At 46.2% G+C, this 22,359-nt stretch overlaps 1 protein-coding gene and 1 long non-coding RNA gene across 9 annotated transcripts in view; one reads left to right on the forward strand and one right to left on the reverse strand.

Annotated features, from left to right (window-relative positions):
* Positions 1 to 9,333, reverse strand: part of LOC138741376 (low choriolytic enzyme-like) — a 99,108-nt gene extending 89,775 nt beyond the window's left edge. For 3 of the 8 annotated variants that reach the window (XM_069895419.1, XM_069895402.1, XM_069895409.1), the window contains exon 1: positions 9,019 to 9,333. The gene's annotated coding sequence lies outside the window, so the exon portion shown is untranslated. The other 5 variants (XM_069895372.1, XM_069895354.1, XM_069895382.1 and 2 more) reach the window with 5 other exon arrangements.
* Positions 8,625 to 21,278, forward strand: LOC138741399 (uncharacterized). The gene is made up of 2 exons (XR_011343484.1): positions 8,625 to 9,627; positions 17,734 to 21,278. It is a non-coding gene; the product is annotated as an uncharacterized lncRNA (long non-coding RNA).
* The last annotated feature ends 1,081 nt before the right edge of the window (positions 21,279 to 22,359 follow it).

Below are 22,359 nucleotides of genomic sequence, written 5' to 3' on the forward strand. Positions count from 1 at the left end.
ACTAGGGTATAGTAACTGCATGTTCCATCTGTACAATTCACTAAGATTATATATTTAGGCAACTTCAGCAGTATCTCTCAAACCCACAGTGTTTCCCTCCAAGGAGAATAGCTTTCAGACATATTCTGTTAAAAGGCTCTCTAATTAAGTGTACCTCTAACCCAGTGGTTCTCAACCTTTTTTTTTCCACTCACATACCACTTTAAGTATTTCCTATGCCATAGGTGCTCTGTGATTAGTAAGGGATTACATAAAGTGACATGTGGGTTGGAAGAAAAAGTTTGAAAACCACTGTTTTAATTGACTTGTAATGTGCACGGTTTCATAACTCCAAAGGAAATTGACCAATGACAATTTTTCTCAAGCAGAATATTTCAGTAACAATTGGGTCTAGAGCAGTGGTTCTCAACCTTCCCTTCCCATTCATATCCCACCTTAAGCAATCCCTTACTAATCACAGAGCACCGATGGCATAGGGATTACTTAAAGTGAGAGGAAAGAAAAAGATTGAGAACCACTGCTCTAACCTCTTCTCCTGTATATGGTAAAAAAAACATACCAACCTCCTTGCAAAACCTCAGATATTCTGCTCTGTATTATTCATTATGCTTTGTACACATTGATTCATATCTAACTTCACTGCTCACACAACAGTTCAAGAATTACAAAATCAGAGAATCATTGCAAAAAAGTCTATTTGGACTATCATGACTCTCTGTCAAACAAAAGGGATATTCACAATATCCTAATTTTCAACACACAACTTGCTGCCTTTTGACAGTTTTATTCAGGATCTGGGCCTTTATTCAACAATAAAGGAAAAGTGACCCGATTCCAACTTAGAAAGGTATATGATGCCAAAGATTTGAACATGAATGTGATGGAGTTTCCAAGTGCCTGAAACCATTCTTTCCTCATGTAAAATGATCTGGGAATAGCCTAGGCAAATAATCTTATGCATTTTACAGTTTGTACACAATGCAGCTGTGTATTCCAGTGGTCGTAGAAATGTCTCCCGTGGTGAATGTACAAATATCATGGAATGCTCTTTCCTCGATGGTGATGAGCTTCTTTGAGTGATGTTGGGATGGCCACTCATCATAACAAACATTTTTCATCGCATAGCTGGCTTGTGCTTTGCAGACGGTGCCAGAAGGTGAGTCACTCAGATATACAGTTTCTGATCTGCCATGGTATTTATGTCTAGTTATCTCGATTTCTGACCAAGAACAACACCAAGCACAATCCCCTATCGCTTAAATTACTACCATCACTCTTTGTTATTAAAATCTCTGACATAGGAAATATGCTTTCTATTATATTGTACTGGTGTACATATCAGTCAATTCTCTTCAGCCTCCCATGTTCCAAAGAAAGCAAGTCAGCATACAGTTTGATATCCACAACTAAAATTACACTGGACAACAAATTTTTGCTACCTTTGGGTGATATTTTATGGATTTTGGGTTGCTATTCACGAAAATTACCTTAAAACTTTCCTATCCCACACTGGTACAAGAGAGGGCTCCTGTGGCAGTCAGGCTGGGGAAAGCATCCATGGCTGTACCTCTGGCACAAGGTCAGCCTCTGTAGCCCAGAAGGATAGGGAAAGGAAGAGGAGGGCAATAGTTTTAGGAGATTCAAATGGTCAGGAAGACAGATTGGGGATTCTGAGGATACAAAAAAGAAAACCGGATGGTTTGCCTCTGGGATGCAACTTCTCATGTCTAAGAAATCCTAAGGTGGGGGAGGTAATGAGCCAGAGGTCATGGTACATGTAGGTACCAATGAAATAAGGAGCTAAGAAATGAATATAGGGAGTTAGGTAGGGAGCTAAAAAGGACCCAAAGGGGGTAATCTCTGGATTACGTTCTGTGCCACGCAATAGTGAGAACAAGAATAGTATCAGGTGGAGGATGAATATGTGGCTAAAGGGGTGAAGTAATGGGCAGGGATTCAAGTTCTTGGATCACTGAGACCTTTTTTGGGGGAGGTGGGACCTGTACCAAACGGATGGGTTGCATCTGAATCCCAGAGGGACCAGGATCCTGATGGGGGCATTTGCTAGGGCTACTAAGGAGGCTTTAAACTAGTGAGGTTGGGGGAAAGGGTCCATATAAAGGAGAACAGCAAAGAGAAGGTTTGTCCACAAATAGATAAGGTTTGTAGACAAAGTTTGGGGGTGGAAAGACAGGTGATCGAGAAGGAAAATGATCAGTGCTATGATGGAGGGGGGAATGATGGTAATAAATAATAGAGTTGTCTGTAAAGATGGGGAGAAACAGAAGGTAAGATGTAGGAAATCTCTGAAATGCATTTACTATAATGCTAGGAATATTGTAAGGTGGACAAGCTGAAGGTGTGGATAGACACCGCAATATGACGTGGTGGTGATTAGTGAGACGTGGTTGCAGGAGGGTTGTGACTGGCAGCTAAATATTCTGGGATTTTGCTGCTTCAGGTATGATAGATTTGGTGGGGTAACAGGGAGGTGGTGTGGCATTGCTTGTCAGGGAAAATATGGCACCAGTTCTAATGCAAGATAGATTGGAGGGCTTGTCAAGGGAGGCGGTATGGGTGGAATTAAAAATTGGAAAAGAAGTTACAATTATAGGGATGCATTAAAGACCACCTAGTGGGGAGTGAGAAATAGAGGAGCAAATGTGTAAGGAAATAGAAGAGATTTGTATTAAGCACAGGGTTGTATTAGTGGAGGATTTTAATATAAATTGGGAAACACATTCTGTGAAGGGGGCTGGATGGATCAGAATTTGTAAAATGTGTGCAGGAAGGGGCAGTGTTGGATCTACTGTTGGGGAAGGAGATAGGCAGGTGACTGAGGTGTGTGTTGGGGAGCACTTCGGATCCAGTGATCATGGTACCATTATTTTCAATATCATTATGGAAAAGGATAAGTCTGGTCCAAAGATTTTTTTTTTGAGTGGGGGAAAGCCAGATTTGAAGAAATGAGAAGGGTTTTGCAAGAAGTGATTTGGGCTGATTTGTTTTATGGGAAGGAGGTAGAGGAGAATTGGAGGTCTTTTAGAGGTGAGATTTTGAGGGTGCAGGATGTTTATGTTCCTGTTTGGATAAAAGGCAGAGCCAAAAGTTCGAGAGAGCCATGGTTTTCAAGGGAGATTAGAAAGTTAGTTCAAAATAAAAGGGAGGCCTACATCAAATAAAAGAAACAAGGTATAGACGAGATGCTTGGAAAATACATAGATTGTAAAAAGAAGCTTAAGAAAGAAATTAGGAAAGCGAACAGGGTGAAAGTAAATCCAAAGGAGTTTTTACAAATATTTAAATAGCAAAAGGAGAGTGAAGGATAAAATTAGAGAATCCCTTAGAGAATTAGAGCAGACAACTGTGCGCAAAGCAGAATGAGATGAGGGAGATATTGAATGAGTTCTTCTCCTCGGTATTTACTAGGGAAAAGGATTTTCCTTATTTTACTAGGTAAAATAAGAGAAGCAAAAGAGGTGATTATAGAAAATGTAGGGATTAGGTTGTTGGATTTTTGAGGCACATAAAGGTGGATAAGTCTCTGGGTCCCGATGGGAATTTTCCCAGGACCTTGAGGGAAGTCAGGGAGGAAATAATGGAGGCTATGACTATGATTTTTTAAAAGTCACTAGAGGGGAGCATGGTGCTGCAGGATTGGCATATTGCAAAGGTGTCTCCAGGTGTAGGCCCAGCAATTATAGGCCAGTAAGTTTGACGTTGGTAGTCGGTAAACTAATGGAATGTATTCTTAGAGATAATATGTATAAATATTTAGAGAGACAGGGACTGATCAGGGACACCCAACATGAGTTTGTGTGGGGAAGGTCATGTTTGACAAATCTTGCTGAATTTTTGGAGGAGGTGACTAGGAAGGTTGATGAGGGCAGAGCAGTAGATGTAGTCTATATGGATTTCAATAAGGCCTTCGATAAGGTTCCACATGGAAGGTTGGTAAGGAAGGTTCAGGCACCAGGTATTAAAGTTGAGATAGTCAGATGGGTTCAACGGTGGCTAGAAGGTAGATGCCAGAGAGTCATGGTGGATAACTGCCTGTCAGGATGGAAGCCATGTCGAGCAGTGTGCCTCAGGGATCGGTGTTGGGTCCCTTGTTGTTTGTCATTTACATTAATGATTTTGATGATGGAGTGGTAAATTGGGTTAGTAAATATGCAGATGATACAAAAATAGGGGGAGTTGTGGATAATGAATATGGTTTTCAGAGACTGCAGAAGGATTTGGACTGTTTAGAAGAGTGGGCTGAAAGATGGCAGATGGAGTTTAATACAGATAAGTGTGAACTGCTTCATTTTGGGAAGAATAATCAAAACAGGACGTATGCAGAGAAGGGGATGTCATTTAAGAATGCAGAGGATCAGAGAGATCTTGGAATAACAGTTCATCGTTCTTTGAAAGTGGAAACTCATGGATAAAGTGGCTTTTGGTATGCTGGCCTTTATAAATCAAAGCATAGAATATAGGAGTTGGGAAGTGCTGTTGAGTATTCAAGGCATTGGTGAGGCCAAAGTTGGAATACTGTGTGCAGTTGTGGTCCCCAAATTATAGGAAGGATATCAATAAGGAAGAGAGGGTGCAGAGAAGATTAACTAAAATGTTGCCTGGATTGCAGTATCTAGAATACAAAGAAAGATTGATGAGACTGGGTCTTGGAGCATAGAATGTTGAAGGGGGATTTAATAGGTTTTAAAATTATGAGGGGGATAGATAGAGTAAATGTGAATAGGCTCTTCCCCTTGAGGGTAGGTGAGACTGGAACAAGGGGTCATAAGTTAAGGGTTGCGGGCACAAGTTTGGAAGTAACATGAGAGCGAGCTTCTTCACACAGAGAGTGGTGGCTGAGTGGAACGACCTTCCAGATAAGGTGGTTGCAGCAGGGTCAATTTTGTCATTTAAGAAAAAGTTGGATAGGTGCATGGATGTGAGGGGATTGGAGGGTTATGGGGAGGGTGCAGGTAAGTGGGACTCGAGGAGATCACTTAAATCAGTATGGACTAGAGGGGCCGAGATGGATATGATGTAACCTATTTTTGTGATTTCCTGTCATATTTTATGTCTACTAGTATATTGCCCACAAAACCAGCTCTTTTGGTCAGTCCAAGCATGTCTGGGCATGCACTCAGTGCAGATGCTGTACAAATGTTGTCTTAGGCCTGGGCATGCTTAGTCAGGATAGATTATAACAGCAGCTCACATATACATTTGCTGTACATTACATTATTAGAGATTGAATGCATGTTGATGCACGTTCTTCTGGCAATAGCATAGTGAGTGTACTTTTATTATCTTCATGATAATTCAATACAGCAGAAATGTCTCATCAATGCTTTAACAGCTGCATTATATTCTGTTTCATTTGTGGCAAGTATACATCTAAAACTCAAAGACGCAACATGACTGCACTTAATATGAGCTCTACTTTGGTTGTAAAATTGGTGACCAAAACAAAGCCTAGGCTCTTCATATTTGTTGTGCAACATGTGCAGTCAACCTGAGAGCTTGGCTCAGAAGTCAATGCCATTTTGGCAGTCCCAATGATATGGCGAGAACAGAAGGACCATGTGATGAACTGTTACTTCTGTCTGACCAATGTAATTGTCCTCTCTGTTGAAAATAAGAAATCTATTGAATACCCCAATTTGCATTCAGCCACGAGGCCAGTGCCACATGATGACAGTTTGTGAGTTCCGAGACATGCAGCATTTCAAGATAGTGAGATTTTCTTGGCAACTACAGAGCACCAAACTACATCCAGCTGATTGACAACATGCTTCAAGCATACAAAACCATGAACTCCAATGTGTCATTGAAAATTCTTTTCTGGATTCACACTTGGATTTCTTCCCTGCTGATCTTGGTGTAGTCAGTGATGAACATGGTGAAAGGTTTCATCAAGACATTGTGACCATGCAAAAGTGGTATCAGGGCAACTGGAATCCATCAATGCTGGCTATTGTTGTACACTGGCATGAGAGGCATCAGATGCTGAGTACAAAGGAAAATCAGTGGCAACACTTCTTGGGTCAGTTGAACTAATGCAAAGTGTCACCATTATTATGCAATTAAATTCAGCAAAAGTTAATTTAATTTTTCTCCAACTTCCTATGTGATCCAGCAAATACACTTTGAAGTTGTCTATCATAATTCCCACTTTTTTCAGGAAGAATACATTTTGAAAAAATCCAGTGTTATCTAGCCTGGCAACGTTCCCATCAATCTCCTCTGCAACTCTCTAGTCCTATTGGAATGGTGATCAAAATTATATTTTTACTTTGGCCAAACTAAAGTTTTAAATCAATCTATAATTATTTCATTGTTTTTATATTCATCAATAAAGGCAAGAATGTCTTCTCCACCTTATCTGCTCTTCCCAGACTTGGTTCATGTTTTCCTCATTTTGACTGCCTTCCCTCCTCCATTGCCATGAATTAAAAATCAATTATGCCATTTAACCATTCCACTGATATCTTCCTGTAGCCCAGCACTTTTATGATGCATTATCAACCCCACTACCAATTTTGGCATCATCAAGCATTGCACAGTTTGTTTACATTTCTTTCTTTATTTATATTTTTCTTGTATACTTACCTTTTTCTTCAGTACACTTCATAGTTACTGATAAGTAGAAATTCTGCCTAGCCTGCAGGAAAAATAATCCCAGGGTTGTATGTGAAGCCATGCATGTACAGGTCGAGTACCCTTTATCTAAAATTTTGGATTTTTTTAGATTTTGGAACAATGTGTACAAAACAGCACAGTAGCATCAGAATAATACTTGCATCAGCTGTTAAACATCGGCATACATTTTGAGTGCCGACATGACACCACAAGTGGAAAATTCGCATGAAAATAATGTTTGTACTTATCAAAATAGATTTGATCTCTGCTTACAAAAGAAGATGAATGCAGCATCAAATATTAGAAATCCTCCTGGATGGTGCTGTGGGTGGAGGAGGCGTGGCCTCCCTTCCTAATGCTGGTGGTAACGTGGCCTCCCTGCCTGAAAGTTATTTGGAAGTCACATCACTTGTCAGTACATGGTGTATTTTCTGTTTCATATCACCTAGCATCCTTATTAGCTAGAGTCCTGTATTTAGCACCAGCACAGAAGACACGGGTTCTTTCTGCCTTGTAGTCTTAGCCCTGGACACCATTCCATGCCAGGTCGCTACTGCAGATGTCGCTTGGAAAGATCACGGGTAAGGTGCGCACTGCACTGAAGCTGAGCTGTGGTAGTTCAAATTGCTATAAATCAATACTGACAGTTGAGCTGGAGCTTTCAATTGATCAGGGGTCTGAGAACGTGCGTAAATCCCTGCGGGTACAGTGGTACCAAACCAGCTCCTCTCATTATGAGTCTGGGAGGGTGTGTATAACCCCTGCTAATAATGTGCGAATGTCTGCATTGCCTGTATGAATTAATAATTGTGTACAGTTTAACACTCTCCCATTTGTTTTCTGGCACAAAGTTTCCCAGGTTCTTTATTAATTGTGCTAGTGTTTTATTCCTGTTACAATTTTTCCCACACTCACTTATAAAATATGCTCTTTTATTGTTGAGTTACTAAAGTTATGTTTGATTGCAAAGCCTTGTGTCCAGATTCATCTCTTTGAACTCACTGAAGCTGAAACTTTCTCAACAAAACAGATGGGTTTTTCAAATGTTCCCCCCAGAGTCATCTGCCTCATTAACAGAGCCCTACATGGGCAAGTGCGGTCAGGTGTGGAATTTTTTCCCACTTGTAATGTCTTGTCAGCGCTCAAAAAGTTTCGGATTTTGGATCTTTTCGGTTAAGGAGTACTGGACCTGAACTCTGACAATAAATTTCACTGAACTTTAAGGATGCCGCCAAACACAAGTATCAATCTACAAATTTTGCTAGGTCTTTATGGAACAATTATTGGCTTTGATTTCGAGCCAACAAAAAAACTGCTGGAGGAACTCAGACAGCACCCTGGGTAGAAATGGTCAATCAATACTTAAGGTCAGGAGCCTTCATCAAGGGGTGGGTGGGAGGGAGGGAGAGGAACTGGGGCCGAAGGGGAGGGAGGGGGAAAGGGGGAGGGAGGGGGAAAGGGGGGGGGAGGGGGAAAGGGGGGGGGAGGGGGAAAGGGGGGGGGAGGGGGAAAGGGGGGGGGAGGGGGAAAGGGGGGAGGGGGAAAGGGGGGGGGAGGGGGAAAGGGGGGGGGAGGGGGAAAGGGGGGGGGAGGGGGAAAGGGGGGGGGAGGGGGAAAGGGGGGGGGAGGGGGAAAGGGGGGGGGAGGGGGAAAGGGGGGGGGAGGGGGAAAGGGGGGGGGAGGGGGAAAGGGGGGGAGGGGGAAAGGGGGGGGGAGGGGGAAAGGGGGGGGAGGGGGAAAGGGGGGGGGAGGGGGAAAGGGGGGGGGAGGGGGAAAGGGGGGGGGAGGGGGAAAGGGGGGGGGAGGGGGAAAGGGGGGGGGAGGGGGAAAGGGGGGGGGAGGGGGAGGGGGAAAGGGGGGGGGAGGGGGAAAGGGGGGGGGAGGGGGAGGGGGAAAGGGGGGGGGAGGGGGAAAGGGGGGGGGAGGGGGAAAGGGGGGGGGAGGGGGAAAGGGGGGGGAGGGGGACCGGAATCGAAGGAGGTGGGGACGGGGCGGGAGAAGGCAGATTGAAGTGAACCATCCACATGTGGGCCTCGGGTAAACAGCTGGCCCCAAGCCAGTGCTTCTGAAGCCCCCGCGGGACCACCTGAACCGAACCCGGGACCGAAGGCCAAGGGCCGCGCCTAGGAAACGTACCCACCGCCGCCTGAGGGAAGGTCGCCCGGGACGCGCCTCCGCTCGACGTCCGGCCGCCGGCGCCTCCAGCCGACTTCACGCGCTGCCCGGACCGGCCTCGCGCGCTCGCTGGTCAGGCGCTTCGCCAGAGGAGGCGCGTGCAGCGTGTACAGGGGAGAAGGGCCGAAGTGATGATTTCCTGGCATTCGGCGACAGTGCAGCAAACCCCCCCCGCGGTAAGAAAATCAGTGCGGTTGGTGACTGCACCTTCTTGCCTGTAAAACCTGCTGCCCATTTATGATGCAGGGAGGGAGATAATTTCCGAGAACGGCGATGTGGGAGTGGAACAGAAAAGTATGCAACGTTCATACTTGGACCAGGGGCTCAGGCCTGAAACGCTGGTTGCCCCTTTCCTTCTGGCGATACACTTTTTTGTATTGTGTGGTGGCGGCGCACTCTCTCATGGCGAACCGGCCCCGCGTGTAACCACGTGGCGGGGCAGCCATGGGAAGATGGCACCTTCAGAGGTTCTTCCTGACTCAAACCTCCCTCTCAGTGCGCGCCTTGGGCAGTGATTATGATGTCACCACACACGTGTTGACTGAGCCCACGCTGCCCTTAAAGGGGCGCGCGCTAAATTCAAAATAAACAGTCGTTAATGACCTCATCGTGGTGGCTGTGCTTTCTTCAACTGTATAGAGCACCACAGTGGTGATCCCGACGAGCCCAGATGCCTTTCTGGACTCAAAAGTTTGGATTTGGCTGAGGTTAACACCGAGGCAGTCAAGCTGCCCCCCTTCTGGACCCATCGCCCGTGGACATGGTTTGGGCAGGCGGAAGCACAATTCTACCTTAGAAACATCTCTGGATGCCATTGTAAGGGATACTGGAATGTGAGGAGTCAAGCAAGTGCTCATTAGAAATGAAGTATTATGGGTTAAATCAGGGTGAAGGGATGCTGGAATGGGAGGAAGGGTTATAAAAGTATAATAAAATAAGGATCTTCAAAACAGGATAGCAAGTAAATAGCTTTAGCAAGTCTTGGGGATTGATTAATGAGTAAAGAACAAAGACATGATATTTCCTGGCTAACAAGTTTGCAGGAAGGCACATAAACTGATAAGTCAGAATTACCTAATGCTAAACCAATCCAGGAGGCAGAATGTTAGGTGTCACAAATAAAACTTCTCACACATGAGTCTCTTTAAAACTGATGACACGACAAGCTTTATTTACAAGTCTGCAGAGTTGGACTCAACTGGCTTCTCACCAGTTAAGCCCCAATACATACAGTGCATTGATTTTTATACCCTTGTTGTTTGCCCTTCCCCTTCTTATTAATACTGTTTTAATTGGTTAGTATTGCAAAAGCATTCTAAGTACAACTGCATTTTTAATTATCACGTTCGTTACGTACGCTGCGAACTCTACATACACTAAATTCTGTTTCTCACCCTTCTTATCAATCTTTTGTCTCCTGCATGTCTCTCACTATGACCATGAAAAGATATGTTTAAAAAAACATATCCAGCTGAACTTTTTGTCCTTGGCTGCTAGTAAGCTCCCTGTCCGTTCTGGCTTCCCTTTTTATGATTAATCATCACATTTTAACTTAAGCCATTTTAACCTAAGTTCTCTATCTATAACAATCCACCCCTTTCTCTCTTTAAAATGTGTGTATTATATATATATATGAATGGGGATTTTAACTCGGGGAAGAGAAACGTCTCATGATAAATTAATTTCGTGCTGAAGTAAAATTCTAACGGGGTCTCCCAGTTCCCCTGGTTGCATAGCCTGTTGGACCATGGAAATCACCAGGCTGCATAGACAGGGAATAATACAGGGCAAAACAAGTAGGAGGAATAAAATACCTCCGATGACCCACAATAAGGTACGCCATCAGGTTCCTCCAAACCATTTGTCCATCCAATTTAATTTTGCAAAAGGATGCCAGGTTTGAACCGGTACATGGGACAAAGTACGAATATTATCAGCGATTTTTCGAATGGCTTGGCCATTATCATCAATCTGTAAGCAGCAGTTAGTCAAATTAAGCTTTCCACATACACCTCCTTCTGTGGCTAGGAGATAGTCTAGGGCCAGACGGTTCTGATATATAGCAGAGCGCATTTGACCTTGCTGGGATGCAAGTAATTGCAGGGCTAGAGCTGTTTGATTTGTAACAATTTCAAGGACTGCTTGCAAGCGAATAATGCGATTTAACATATAAATAGGAGTACGATAACCCCAGGATCCATCTTGAGCCCATGTAGCGGGACCATAATATTGAATTATGCGTTCTGGAGGCCAATCATCTCCCCATTGTCCCAAATGTACCGTGCTAAAGCGGGGCTGACGGTGTAATGTATCAAAAATCTTCACTCCTAATTTATGACCGTGATCGTGGGGTAGGAGGAAAAATTCTCCAAGTGTGGAGTGGAATTTCTTATTGGAACAGTACGCTGGTGTATGCAAAACCAGAGTCCATCAGGGCATGGTGGGCCTGAGTCACCCTTCCAACCGTTAAGAGGGAAAGGAGTGGTATTAGGAATCTGTATATAATGACCCATATTATTTCCTTCTTTTTCCACACAAGGGGTATATGGATGTTGGGTGGTATTTTCTGCCCAGCATTTCTCAGGAACTGAGGTATGGGAAATAAAATTACCCTCCTTTCTTCCCCAAGAGCGGTCCTGAAACAGGACCAATGTGTCTCTGCATTTCTTACATTTCACACCTGATAAAGACATAGGCAAACTAAGAAAAATCAAAGAACATAACAATAACATTGTGAATCAAGTCTTTCTGCGAAATCGCAAGGTAAGAGGTTTTTCTCCAGGAACACAAGTCCAATCTGAGTTCGTATCAGGGTCCTGAGGCGCCTCTACAGGTCCCTTAAATCTGGATGCGTGCGTCCACCCCTTCTCTCTTGTTCGTGCTGCAGCCTCTGTAGTTAAGAGAACTTGGTATGGACCTTCCCACAGGGGCTGGAGTTTTTCAGTTTTCCAGGTCTTGATGAGAATCCAGTCTCCTGGTTCCACTTTGTGTAAAGAAAAGTCTAGAGGCGGTGTTTGTGCCAATAGTCCTCTCTTTCGTAAATCTGTAAGAGAGCGTGACAGTGCCTGTAAATAGTTCCTAACAAATATATCCCCTTCCCCCAAGGTGGGACACCCCTCAACTGTACTCCAGAAGGGAAGCCCAAACATAATTTCATAAGGGGACAACCCTACATCTTTTCGTGGGGCAGTACGAATTCTCAATAAAGCCAGGGGCAGACACTTTATCCAAGGCATTTTAGTTTCCACCATTAATTTTGTCAATTGCATTTTTAGGGTTCCATTCATACGTTCAACCCTCCCTGAGCTTTGTGGATGCCAAGGGGTATGCAATTTCCAAGAGACCTGTAATGCATTACAAATCAATTGCTGGATTTTTGAACAAAAATGTGGACCCCTGTCTGAGTCAAAAGAATCCATTATACCATATCTGGGGATTATCTGCTCTAGGAGGAGGCGAGCTACTGTAGAGGCTGTAGCATTTACTGTTGGGAAGGCTTCCACCCATCGGGTAAAGTGATCTATTACCACCAACAGATACTTCCATCTTTGGACTTGAGGTAATTCTGTGAAGTCGATCTGGATACGTTGAAAAGGGCGTATGGCTAATGGTTGACCTCCCATGGTCCCTGTCCTCATTACCTTCTTATTAATTTTTGTGCATAGGTGACAGTTCTGCACCTCCTGTTGGGCCAAGGTGTAGATTCCCTTACACACATATTCTCGAAGCACTGTGTCACATAAGGCTTGGGTGCCCCAGTGGCTCTGATGATGCAGGTGTTTTAAAATATTGCGAGTTATTTCTTTATTTAGAACCATTCTTCCATCTGGTGTCTTCCATGTTCCATCAGGCAGCTGGCTTGCGCCCAGCTGAGCCATGTCCTTTTCTTCCTTAGCAGTGAAAATGGGAGCCTTCTTTATGCCTTGTCTTATTGGGATTAAGGTCAGCAAACGGACTTCTTGTTGCATGGCTGCCCTTTTAGCTTCTTCATCAGCCAGTCTGTTTCCAATTGCTGTCGGGGTATCTCCCCTCTGATGGCCTGGTATGTAGACCACTGCTATTTCCTGGGGTAATGTCAAGGCTTCTAAAGTCAGAGTAATCATCTGTTCGTGTGCCAATTCCTTTCCTCTTGATGTAATTAGACCACGCTCCTTCCAGATCTTACCAAAGGTATGCACTACCCCGTATGCGTATTTGGAATCAGTGTAAATCGTTCCAGTTTTCTCTGCCAGTATTCTGAGGGCTCTCTGCAAGGCATATAGTTCACAGGACTGTGCTGACCAGCTTCCGGGTAGTCTCGTGGATTCTACTACTTTCCAAGTATTTCCTTCTATTATAGCATACCCACTTCTTCTCATTCCGTCAACACATCTGGCGGAGCCGTCAATGTAGAATTCATATCCTTCTCCCAGAGGAGTATCGCAAAGGTCTTCTCGGGTCTTGGTCTGAAGATCCGTCAACTCGACATAGTCGTGCTCCACCTCTCTCTCTGTTTCACTGCCGTATAAAAACTGAGCTGGGTTGCAGCTATTAATCTTTGCAAACTGTAGATCTTCTCCGACCATTAAAATGGTTTCATATTTTAATATGCGAGAATCAGTCAGCCATCGATGGGCAGTTTGTGTTAATAAAACACTCACAGAATGGGAGGTGTACATAGTCATCTTTCCTCCAAAAGTAAGTTTACGTGCTTCCTCTACCAACAGAGCAGCAGCCGCTACTCCCTGGATACACGTCGGCCATCCGCGAGACACTGGGTCCATCATTTTGGAAAGGAAAGCCACTGGGTGTCGCTGACCGCCTTTTTCCTGTGTTAAAACTCCCACAGCTGTTCCTTGGTTATGAGTGACAAATAGCTGGAAGGGCTGTTTTAAAGAGGGCAGAGTGAGTACTGGGGCTCGTGTCAGGCGATGCTTCAAGTCCTCGAACCATCCCTCCTCCTCCTGGGTCCATTTCAATGGATATTCATTTTCATTTGTCAGTTTTTCATACATAAACTTCACCAAAGCTGAGTAGTCCTCTATCCATAACCTACAGTAACCTAAGAGTCCCAGGAATTGTCTTATTTCCTTCTTATTACGGGGTAACGGCATTCTAGTGATTCCCGCAATCCGTTCAGGGGTAATCCGTTTCTGTCCTTTACTTATCTGGTGTCCCAGATATACCACAGTTCTCTCAACGAACTGTAACTTGTTCCTGGACACCCGTAGACCCTTTTTCCCCAGATAATTCAAGAGTCTAATTGTATCTCCCCTCATTTCTTGTTCCTTGGGTCCTGATAATAGTAAATCGTCCACATACTGCATTAGTTGGGAATCATCAGATTGTGGATAGTCCGCCAGGATTTGTTCTAGTATTTGTCCAAACAGGTTCGGAGATTCAGTGAACCCTTGGGGCAATACAGTCCACCGAAGCTGTCTCCGTCTACCTGTCCATGGATTTTCCCATTCAAATGCGAACATATCTCTACTTTCCTCTTCTAATGGACACGTCCAGAAGGGATCCTTCAAGTCGATAACACTAAACCACTCATGGTCTGGGGGAATCCGACTCATAATAGTATAGGGATTAGGCACCACTGGGTGGCGGGTCTGAACAATAGCATTCAAACTTCTTAGATCCTGAACTAGGCGATAGGATCCATCTGACTTTTTCACTGGGAGTATAGGGGTGTTATAAGGTGACATGCATTCTTCTAATAGTCCGTCTCGTATTAGAGTCTCAATTACCGGCTGTAGCCCATTTCTCCCTTCCAAAGAAATAGGATACTGACGTTTCCTTACCGGCTGATGACCTGGTATTAATGTGACATGTAAAGGTGGGATGTCCAGACCTCCTCGATTTCCCTCCTTATACCAGACTCTCTCGTCAATCTGCCGTTCATCCTCTTCCTTTAGAGCACAGAGGTGGACTCGCACTTCTCCGTCCACAGGGAGAGCACCCAAACCTAGGAGAGCCTGTAAGTCCCTTCCTAGGAGGTTAAATCCAGCCGACGGTAACAACAAGAGGTCTTGTACCCCTTCTCTTTCTTCCAGTTTCACTGTTACTTGGGGAATTATTGATACCATTCTGGGAGCCCCTTCTATCCCAGAAATTTTCAAATTACTTTTTACAGGTTCAGTCCCGATTGGCACAGTTATTACACTACTTCGTTCCGCTCCTGTGTCCACCATAAACACCACCTCTTCTCCCTTGGGACCAATTTTTAGTTTTACCAGGGGTTCCCTCTTATACTTGGTCCCCAACATTTGGAACCCCTGACCCCCCTAATCTTCTTCCATAAGTTCGAGGGCACGCAATTCCCTCTTGTATCGGGGGAATTCCCTCTTAAAGTGTCCTTCCTCATTGCAGTAATAGCACTTAACGACCCTCCGGGGTCTTCCCTCTCTTGGATATCTTGGATTGTTTAGAGGAAGGTTTTGTTTTCTTTCCCCTCTGGATTCGGCATTCATCTGTCGGATAGTCTGTACCATAACCTTTGTCGCCCTCTTTTGATCTTCTTCTTCTCTCTGCACATATACTTTTTGCGCCTTTTTTAACAGGTCGCTTAGGGGTTTTTCGCTCCAGTCCTCCTCCTTTTCTAGTTTCTTTCTAATGTCCTGCCATGATTTGGAAACAAATTCAATTCGAATAAGCTGTTCACCCATTGGTGTACTAGGGTCCACGCCCGCATACTGTTGGACATTCTTTCTCACCCTCTCCAAGAAATCAGTAGGGGACTCGTCTTTCCCCTGGTGGTTCCCAAATGCCTTGGTGAAATTGTGACCCTTTGGCACAGCCTCCCGTATCCCTTTAATTGTCCACTCTCTATATTGTCTCATACTTGCCAATCCCTCGGGTGTTCGTTTGTCCCACCTGGGTTCATTTAAGGGATATTTTTGTTCATGGGGTCTGGGGTCCCCAGGTAGTTCATATTCCCACATGAGGAGGGCAGCCCGTCGAATCATCTGCCTCTCCTGGGGTGAGAATAATGTTCCCATTATTGCCTGCATCTCTTCCCACGTATATGTGTTTGGTCCCAGGAATTGGTCGAGCTGTTCGGCCAGTCCTATAGGATCTTCCAATAACTTTTTCATTTCTTTCTTAAATCCCCGCACCTCTGTACTAGTTAGGGGAACATTCACATATCCCGTTCCCCCTCCCGGTCCTCCCATAGGAACTTCCCTCAGGGGATTTAGGCTTATTGAAAACTTTGATGGTCCTGGACCAGTCTGGGATCTTGTCCAGGGTCGGTTTACCGGTGGAAGTTTAGGGTCCGACTCCCTTAATTCATCCTTTTTTTCCCGGCCCCTTTCGGGGCAATCAGATTCATCACCTTTCCCCTCCGGTAATGAGCTTTCCTCGGGCGCAGTAGGCACCGGGGGAATATAAGGAGGGGGAAGGTTGTCCAGAGGTTCCCATTTCTTTTCTCCCGCTACCCTCAATTTAAAACATTTTGTTAAGGATCCTGGCCAGGGAACCCAACAAAATCATATGCTGACTCTTCTTGATTCACCTTTGGTCTCGAATTTACATATATGTTTAATGCTTGTCTAACCCAATCCTCATCAGATCCAAATTTCGGCCACCAGACCGAGGAACCTTTAATAGGTTGTTTCGACCAAAGGAGACAATATTGAACCATCTTTTTCTTGTTTTTGTCTCTATCTTTTACTATCCCAATTTTCAAACATTCTCCCCAAAGGGCTGTAAAGGGGAACTCCCAGGAATTGTCCTGAATTTTCAGACGAGCCCTTAGATTTTGATCCTCCCATTTTCCCACCTAGATCCGTTTACCGTTGCTGAGGACCCTCTCGTTCTGGACCCTACTCCCTTCTTCTCAGACGCCTCGTCGGAGGTACTGTCCCTCCTTCGGTTACCGCTGAGGTTTCCCTGGGGTCGACCCCTCTCTTCTCGGCACTTCGTCGGAGGTGCTGTCCCTCCTTCAGTTACTGCCGAGGTTTCCCTGGGGTCTATCCTAGAGTCCCACAACAGGGTCCTCACGCCACGACAAAAGCTCTATACCTGATCTATTACGTTAGGTTTTTTTTATCCAAACAGGTGTATCCCGTTACACCTGTTACCCAATCCCCACACCACAATCGTAAGTCGTCACTTCTCGGGGATTGAACCGTCACCCTTCTCCTCTCCGTCTTGTCGTGTCACCTTGTCCGGATACCACTCGCTCAAGCCGCCCGAAGCGACGAGCAAGGGACTAGGAGCCGCTGAACTCAGCGGGGTGCACCACCTCCGATGTCCCTCTTCTCGCCTCCCCTCACGGCTGAAGTGTAGATCCCGGACGAGCCCCCATTTGTCAGAAATAAAACTTCTCACACATGAGTCTCTTTAAAACTGATGACACGACAAGCTTTATTTACAAGTCTGCAGAGTTGGACTCAACTGGCTTCTCACCAGTTAAGCCCCGATACATACAGTGCATTGATTTTTATACCCTTGTTGTTTGCCCTTCCCCTTCTTATTAATACTGTTTTAATTGGTTAGTATTGCAAAAGCATTCTAAGTACAACTGCATTTTTAATTATCACGTTCGTTACGTACGCTGCGAACTCTACATACACTAAATTCTGTTTCTCACCCTTCTTATCAATCTTTTGTCTCCTGCATGTCTCTCACTATGACCATGAAAAGATATGTTTAAAAAAACATATCCAGCTGAACTTTTTGTCCTTGGCTGCTAGTAAGCTCCCTGTCCGTTCTGGCTTCCCTTTTTATGATTAATCATCACATTTTAACTTAAGCCATTTTAACCTAAGTTCTCTATCTATAACATTAGGGGGAAGGTATCTCCGTACTGAAATGAAATGTATAAAAGTTGGGTGAGCCGCAGTGTATGTGTGTATTCCCAGGGTAAGGGGAAGCACCCAACTTTGCATTGTTGTAATAGAATAATAAAAGTTCTTTGTTCTCAATTTTTGTCTCAAGCAAATTCTGTGAAGGTACTTCTGTTTCTCACACTACGATGTTCTACCACGTTGTGAATGCATTGGATCAGGACAAAGCAGCCAGGGTGGACGACCTCATCCATCATCCTCCAACTGAGGGTAAATATGCCATCCTCAAGAACTTGCTCCTGGGTATATTTGGTCTCACCCCACAGCAACATGCACCTGCATGGGCATCGGTGTTAATGGGTGAAATGCTGGCCCTGGCGGAGGATCATAAGTCTTGCTTCCTCTTCCGCCAGATTTTCCTCGAGCAAATGCTGGAAGATATACAGCTGCTCCTGGCAGACGAGGATTTTGTTGACCCATGCAAAGTCTCAGCCCGAGCGAATGCCCTCTGGTGCACGAAGAGGGAGAACGAGGCTGCCCTCAACAAGGTTTCAAGACCAGGAACCAGTTGACCACTAACCACCCCCAAGCACAAGCCAGAAGAGAGCCATCCGACCTGGCGCTTCTACCACCAGCACTGGGGAACCCGAGCCCGTAAGTGCCCCCAACCCTGCAGCTTCCAGGGAAACGACCAGGCCAGCCACCATTGATGGCTGCAATGGCTAGCCACGCAAACAACCTCCTTCATGTCACCGACAAGTCCACCGGCCATTGTTTCCTGGTGGACTCGGGCCGAGCTGAGCGTTATACACCCTACAGCAGCTAGAGACTCACACCCGATTGCCCGGTCCAACCCTGCGGGCGGTCAATGGTTCCACCATCAAGACCTTTGGCACCCACAGGGCGCAGATCCATATCGGCAAAGAAAAATTCCACTGGAGGTTTGTGCTGACCTCGGTGGGCACTGTGCTGTTGGGGGCCGACTTCGTGAGGGCTCATGACTTGCTGGTTGACATGAAGGACAAGAGCCTGGTTATCGCTCGCACCTTCCACTCCGTGCGTTTCGACACCACGAATGCCTGCAGACCCGAAATCATACCATGGCTGCCACCAGGGATGAGTACACTGAGATACTCCATGAATTCCATGCCATCCTGGAGCCACGCTTCAATACTGCCTTACCCAGACATAGAGTTTTCCACCACATCGCCACGCAAGGCCCCCTATTGTACACCAAGCCCAGACGACTGCCCCCCGAAAAACTACAGCAGACGAAGGAGGAATTCTCAAGGCTCCAATAGTTGGGGATCGTCTGCCGTTCAGACAGCACCTGGGCCTCATCGCTCCATATGGTCCCCAAATTGTCAGGAGGCAGGATAACCTGTGGAGATTACCAACGGCTAAACAACGCCACAACTCCCGACAGGTACCCAGTCCCTCAACATACAGGATTTCTTGGCCAACCTCCATGGCGCCTAGCTCTTTTTCCAAGTCAACCTGGTGCGGGGATATCACCAGATCCCAGTGCACCCTGACGATGTTGAAAAAACTGTGATCATCACCCCGTTTGGCCTTTTTGAATTCCTCTGTCTGCCATTTGGGTTGAAGAATGCAGCCCAGACGTTCCAGCACCTCAGACGCAGTGAGAAGGGTTATGGACTTTGTGTTTATCAACTTAGACAATATCCTGATCACCAGTCGCAATCGCAAAGAACACAAGGCCCATCTCTGCATCCTGTTTGCCTGGCTGGTGGAGTTCGGCCTCAAGGTCCACGTGGCCAAATGCCAGTTCGGAAAGCAGTCGCTGCAGTTCCTGGGGCACACCATCTTGGTGGCAGTGGCCGCTCTGGCACCAGAAAAGGTGGCAGCTGTCCAACTTTTAACCAAACCTGCCACACTCAAAGGCCCACAAGAGTTCGTAGGGATGGTGAACTTTTACCATCTGTTCATTGCCAGCGCCACCCGTACCACACGTCCACTATTCCCACTGATCGCCGTGAACGAAAAAACTTTATCTTGGTCGGAAGAGGCAGACAAGGTGTTTATGGCGACGAAGGAAGCCCTCGCCAGTGTGACGCTGCTGGTGCACCCACGCCCAGAGGCACACTTGGCACTCCCAGTGAACACTTCAGCCACGCCAGTGGGGAGAGTGCTGGAGCAATGGTTGGATGGGCAATGGCGCCCGCTGGCCTTTTTCAGTCAGCAGCTGTGCCTGCCGGAGCTCAAGTACAGCGCGTACATGTCAACTCCTGGTGCTGTACTTGGTCATCCGTCATTTCCACTATTTCCTGGAGGGCAGAGTCTTCATAGACCACAAGCCCCTCACCCGGGCACTCGCCATGGCCAAGGACCCCTGGTCAGCCAGACAACAACGCCACCTCTCTTACATGTTGGAATTCACTACTGACATCCGGCACAGGGCAGGCAAGGACAACGTGGTAGCAGACACACTCTCTTGTCCATCCATCAATACTCTATAGCCCCCAGCCTGGACTATACACAGCTAGCCCAGGCCCAGCAGCACGACGCGGAGACGCAAACCCTCCAGACTGCCATCTTGGGCCTGGACCTTAAAGGCATCCAGTTGTCCCACAGGCCGGATGCACTGCTCTGTGACGCCTCCACAGTCCCACTGCAGTGGAGGGCAAGAGTTTTCAGTCTAGTCCATGACCTTGCTCATCCCTCGGTGAAGACAGCCGTGTGGATGGTGGCAGAGCAATTCGTGTGGCACGGATTCAAGAAGGAGGTGGCGGAGCTGGCTAGGAACTGCACCAAGTGCCAGGCCAAGATCCACAGGCACACGTAGGCCCCAATCCAACCTTTTGACTTGTCAGTGCGGAGGTTCCAGCACATCCACATTGATGTCGTCAACCCCTTGCCAGTATCCAGAGAGGCGCGCTACCTACTTACGATATGGACTGAGCCACAAGATTTGAGGCCATCCCAATTAGAGAGGCTTCAGCAGAGACATGCGCTAGGACCTTCATCTGCCAGTGGATTGTACGGTTCGGCGTGCCAGCACATATCACCAGCGACAGGGGCGCCCAGTTTACTTCTGCACTATGGGCCCAGCTGGCGAGACTCTTGGGGGTTAAACTCCACCACACCACTGCCTATCACCCACAGTCCAACGGTTTGGTAGAGAGGTTTCACCAGCAACTAAAGTCCGTTCTCATGGCCCGTCTCACCGGCCCAGACTGGACAGACGAACTGCCCTGGGTCCTCCTCAGGATCAGGATGGCACCCAAGGAGTACCTGCAAGCCTTGTCATCAGAATTGGTATATGGTGTGCCACTCTCCCTGCCCGTCGAGTTCTTCGGCCCAGAAGTGGGCACAGCACCCGAGGGGGGAGTACCTGCTGGTGAATCTCTGCAGGAAACTGGCCTCCCTGGCCCCTCCACCCCCATCACGCCATGGCACCCGGCCATCCCACCACCCCACGGATCTGGACTTGGCATAGTTTGTGTTCATTTGGAGAAGACCGCAGCGGGCACCACTACAACACCCATAACACCACATGGTGGGGCAGCCATGGAAAGATGGCACTGTCAGGGATTCTAACTGATTCAAGCCTCCGTCTCAGTGCGCACCTCGGGCAGCGATTATGACATCACCACACACATGGTGGCTGAGCCCATGCTGCCCTTAAAGGGGTGCGCGCTAAATTCAAAATAAACAGTCATTAATGACCCTCAACGTGGTGGCTGTGCTTTCTTCACTGTACAGAGTGCCACAGCGTGACTGTTATGAAAGTTGACTGTGCAGTTTGGTCTTAACCTACACCTGGCTGTCCACTAGGTCTCCAAAGTTGTGCACCACATGACTTTCGATTATCCCTTTCATTTTGTTTGCTGGTCTCGTCTCTCTTTCTACTTTTGCACACCTTTTGTTAAACAGCTTATGTCACGCATCCATGTTGTAGTTAGTTTCACTGAACAGATCTTTTGCCCGCATTTTGACAGTTCTTGTAGCCCTAGAGTGCTATTGCTTTTTCCAGGTCTAAATTTTGCTCTCTTAGCAGTCTTTACATTAGACTATTATCTAGAATACCACACATGTCTGTCTTTTATCGGCGAGTCAGTCAGTCCACCAAATTCAGACGTTTTGCTTCTGTTTCTCAATTTAGACATATTCTGTTCAATACTTTCTTCCATTTTCTGTGCACATGTGAAAAATCTGTGCCTCTCAAGTGTCACGTTACATTTAGATATGCAATATGCCACAAGCGGTTCTGTTATTTTTTTCCAGTTTCATTTTGTCTCCTTCAGCAGCAAATGTGAAGTTATTATCGACCTCCAGGGCTTCATCACCCACAACATGTAAGACAACTGTGCTTTATCACTTTTCTCGTCAGCTCCGACTGCCACTAAATACAAACCAAAAAGCTGTTTAAATCTGTTCCAATTTTCAGCCACATTATCTGTCAGCAGAAGTTTCGCTGGTGGATGTAATCCTTCCATTTTTTCTCTTTGTTATTTTCTCTTCACTGATCAGTTGCTGACTTTAGATTTTACCTTTTGAAGTATTTCCTTCATCCCACTTCCGACATCATGCTTCATCCTGTATGTGTGAGTTCTTAGACAGCACATGGATGAAGGAAAAGTTTCTTTACTTTAAAATTGATGTAAACAGCCCATGAGGCTGCAGTCTCTTGCTCTGTGTCAGCCCCCTGGTGGCAGCCTCGTATAATCAAACAGGAGCTATAATCACGGCCTTGCTCGTGGCTATGCAAATATGATCACTATCATTACACTGGGATCTTGACCATTTCTGCCCA

The sequence above is a fragment of the Narcine bancroftii genome, chromosome 1, assembly GCF_036971445.1.
Source record: "Narcine bancroftii isolate sNarBan1 chromosome 1, sNarBan1.hap1, whole genome shotgun sequence".
NCBI classification, from domain to species: Eukaryota; Metazoa; Chordata; class Chondrichthyes; order Torpediniformes; family Narcinidae; genus Narcine; species Narcine bancroftii.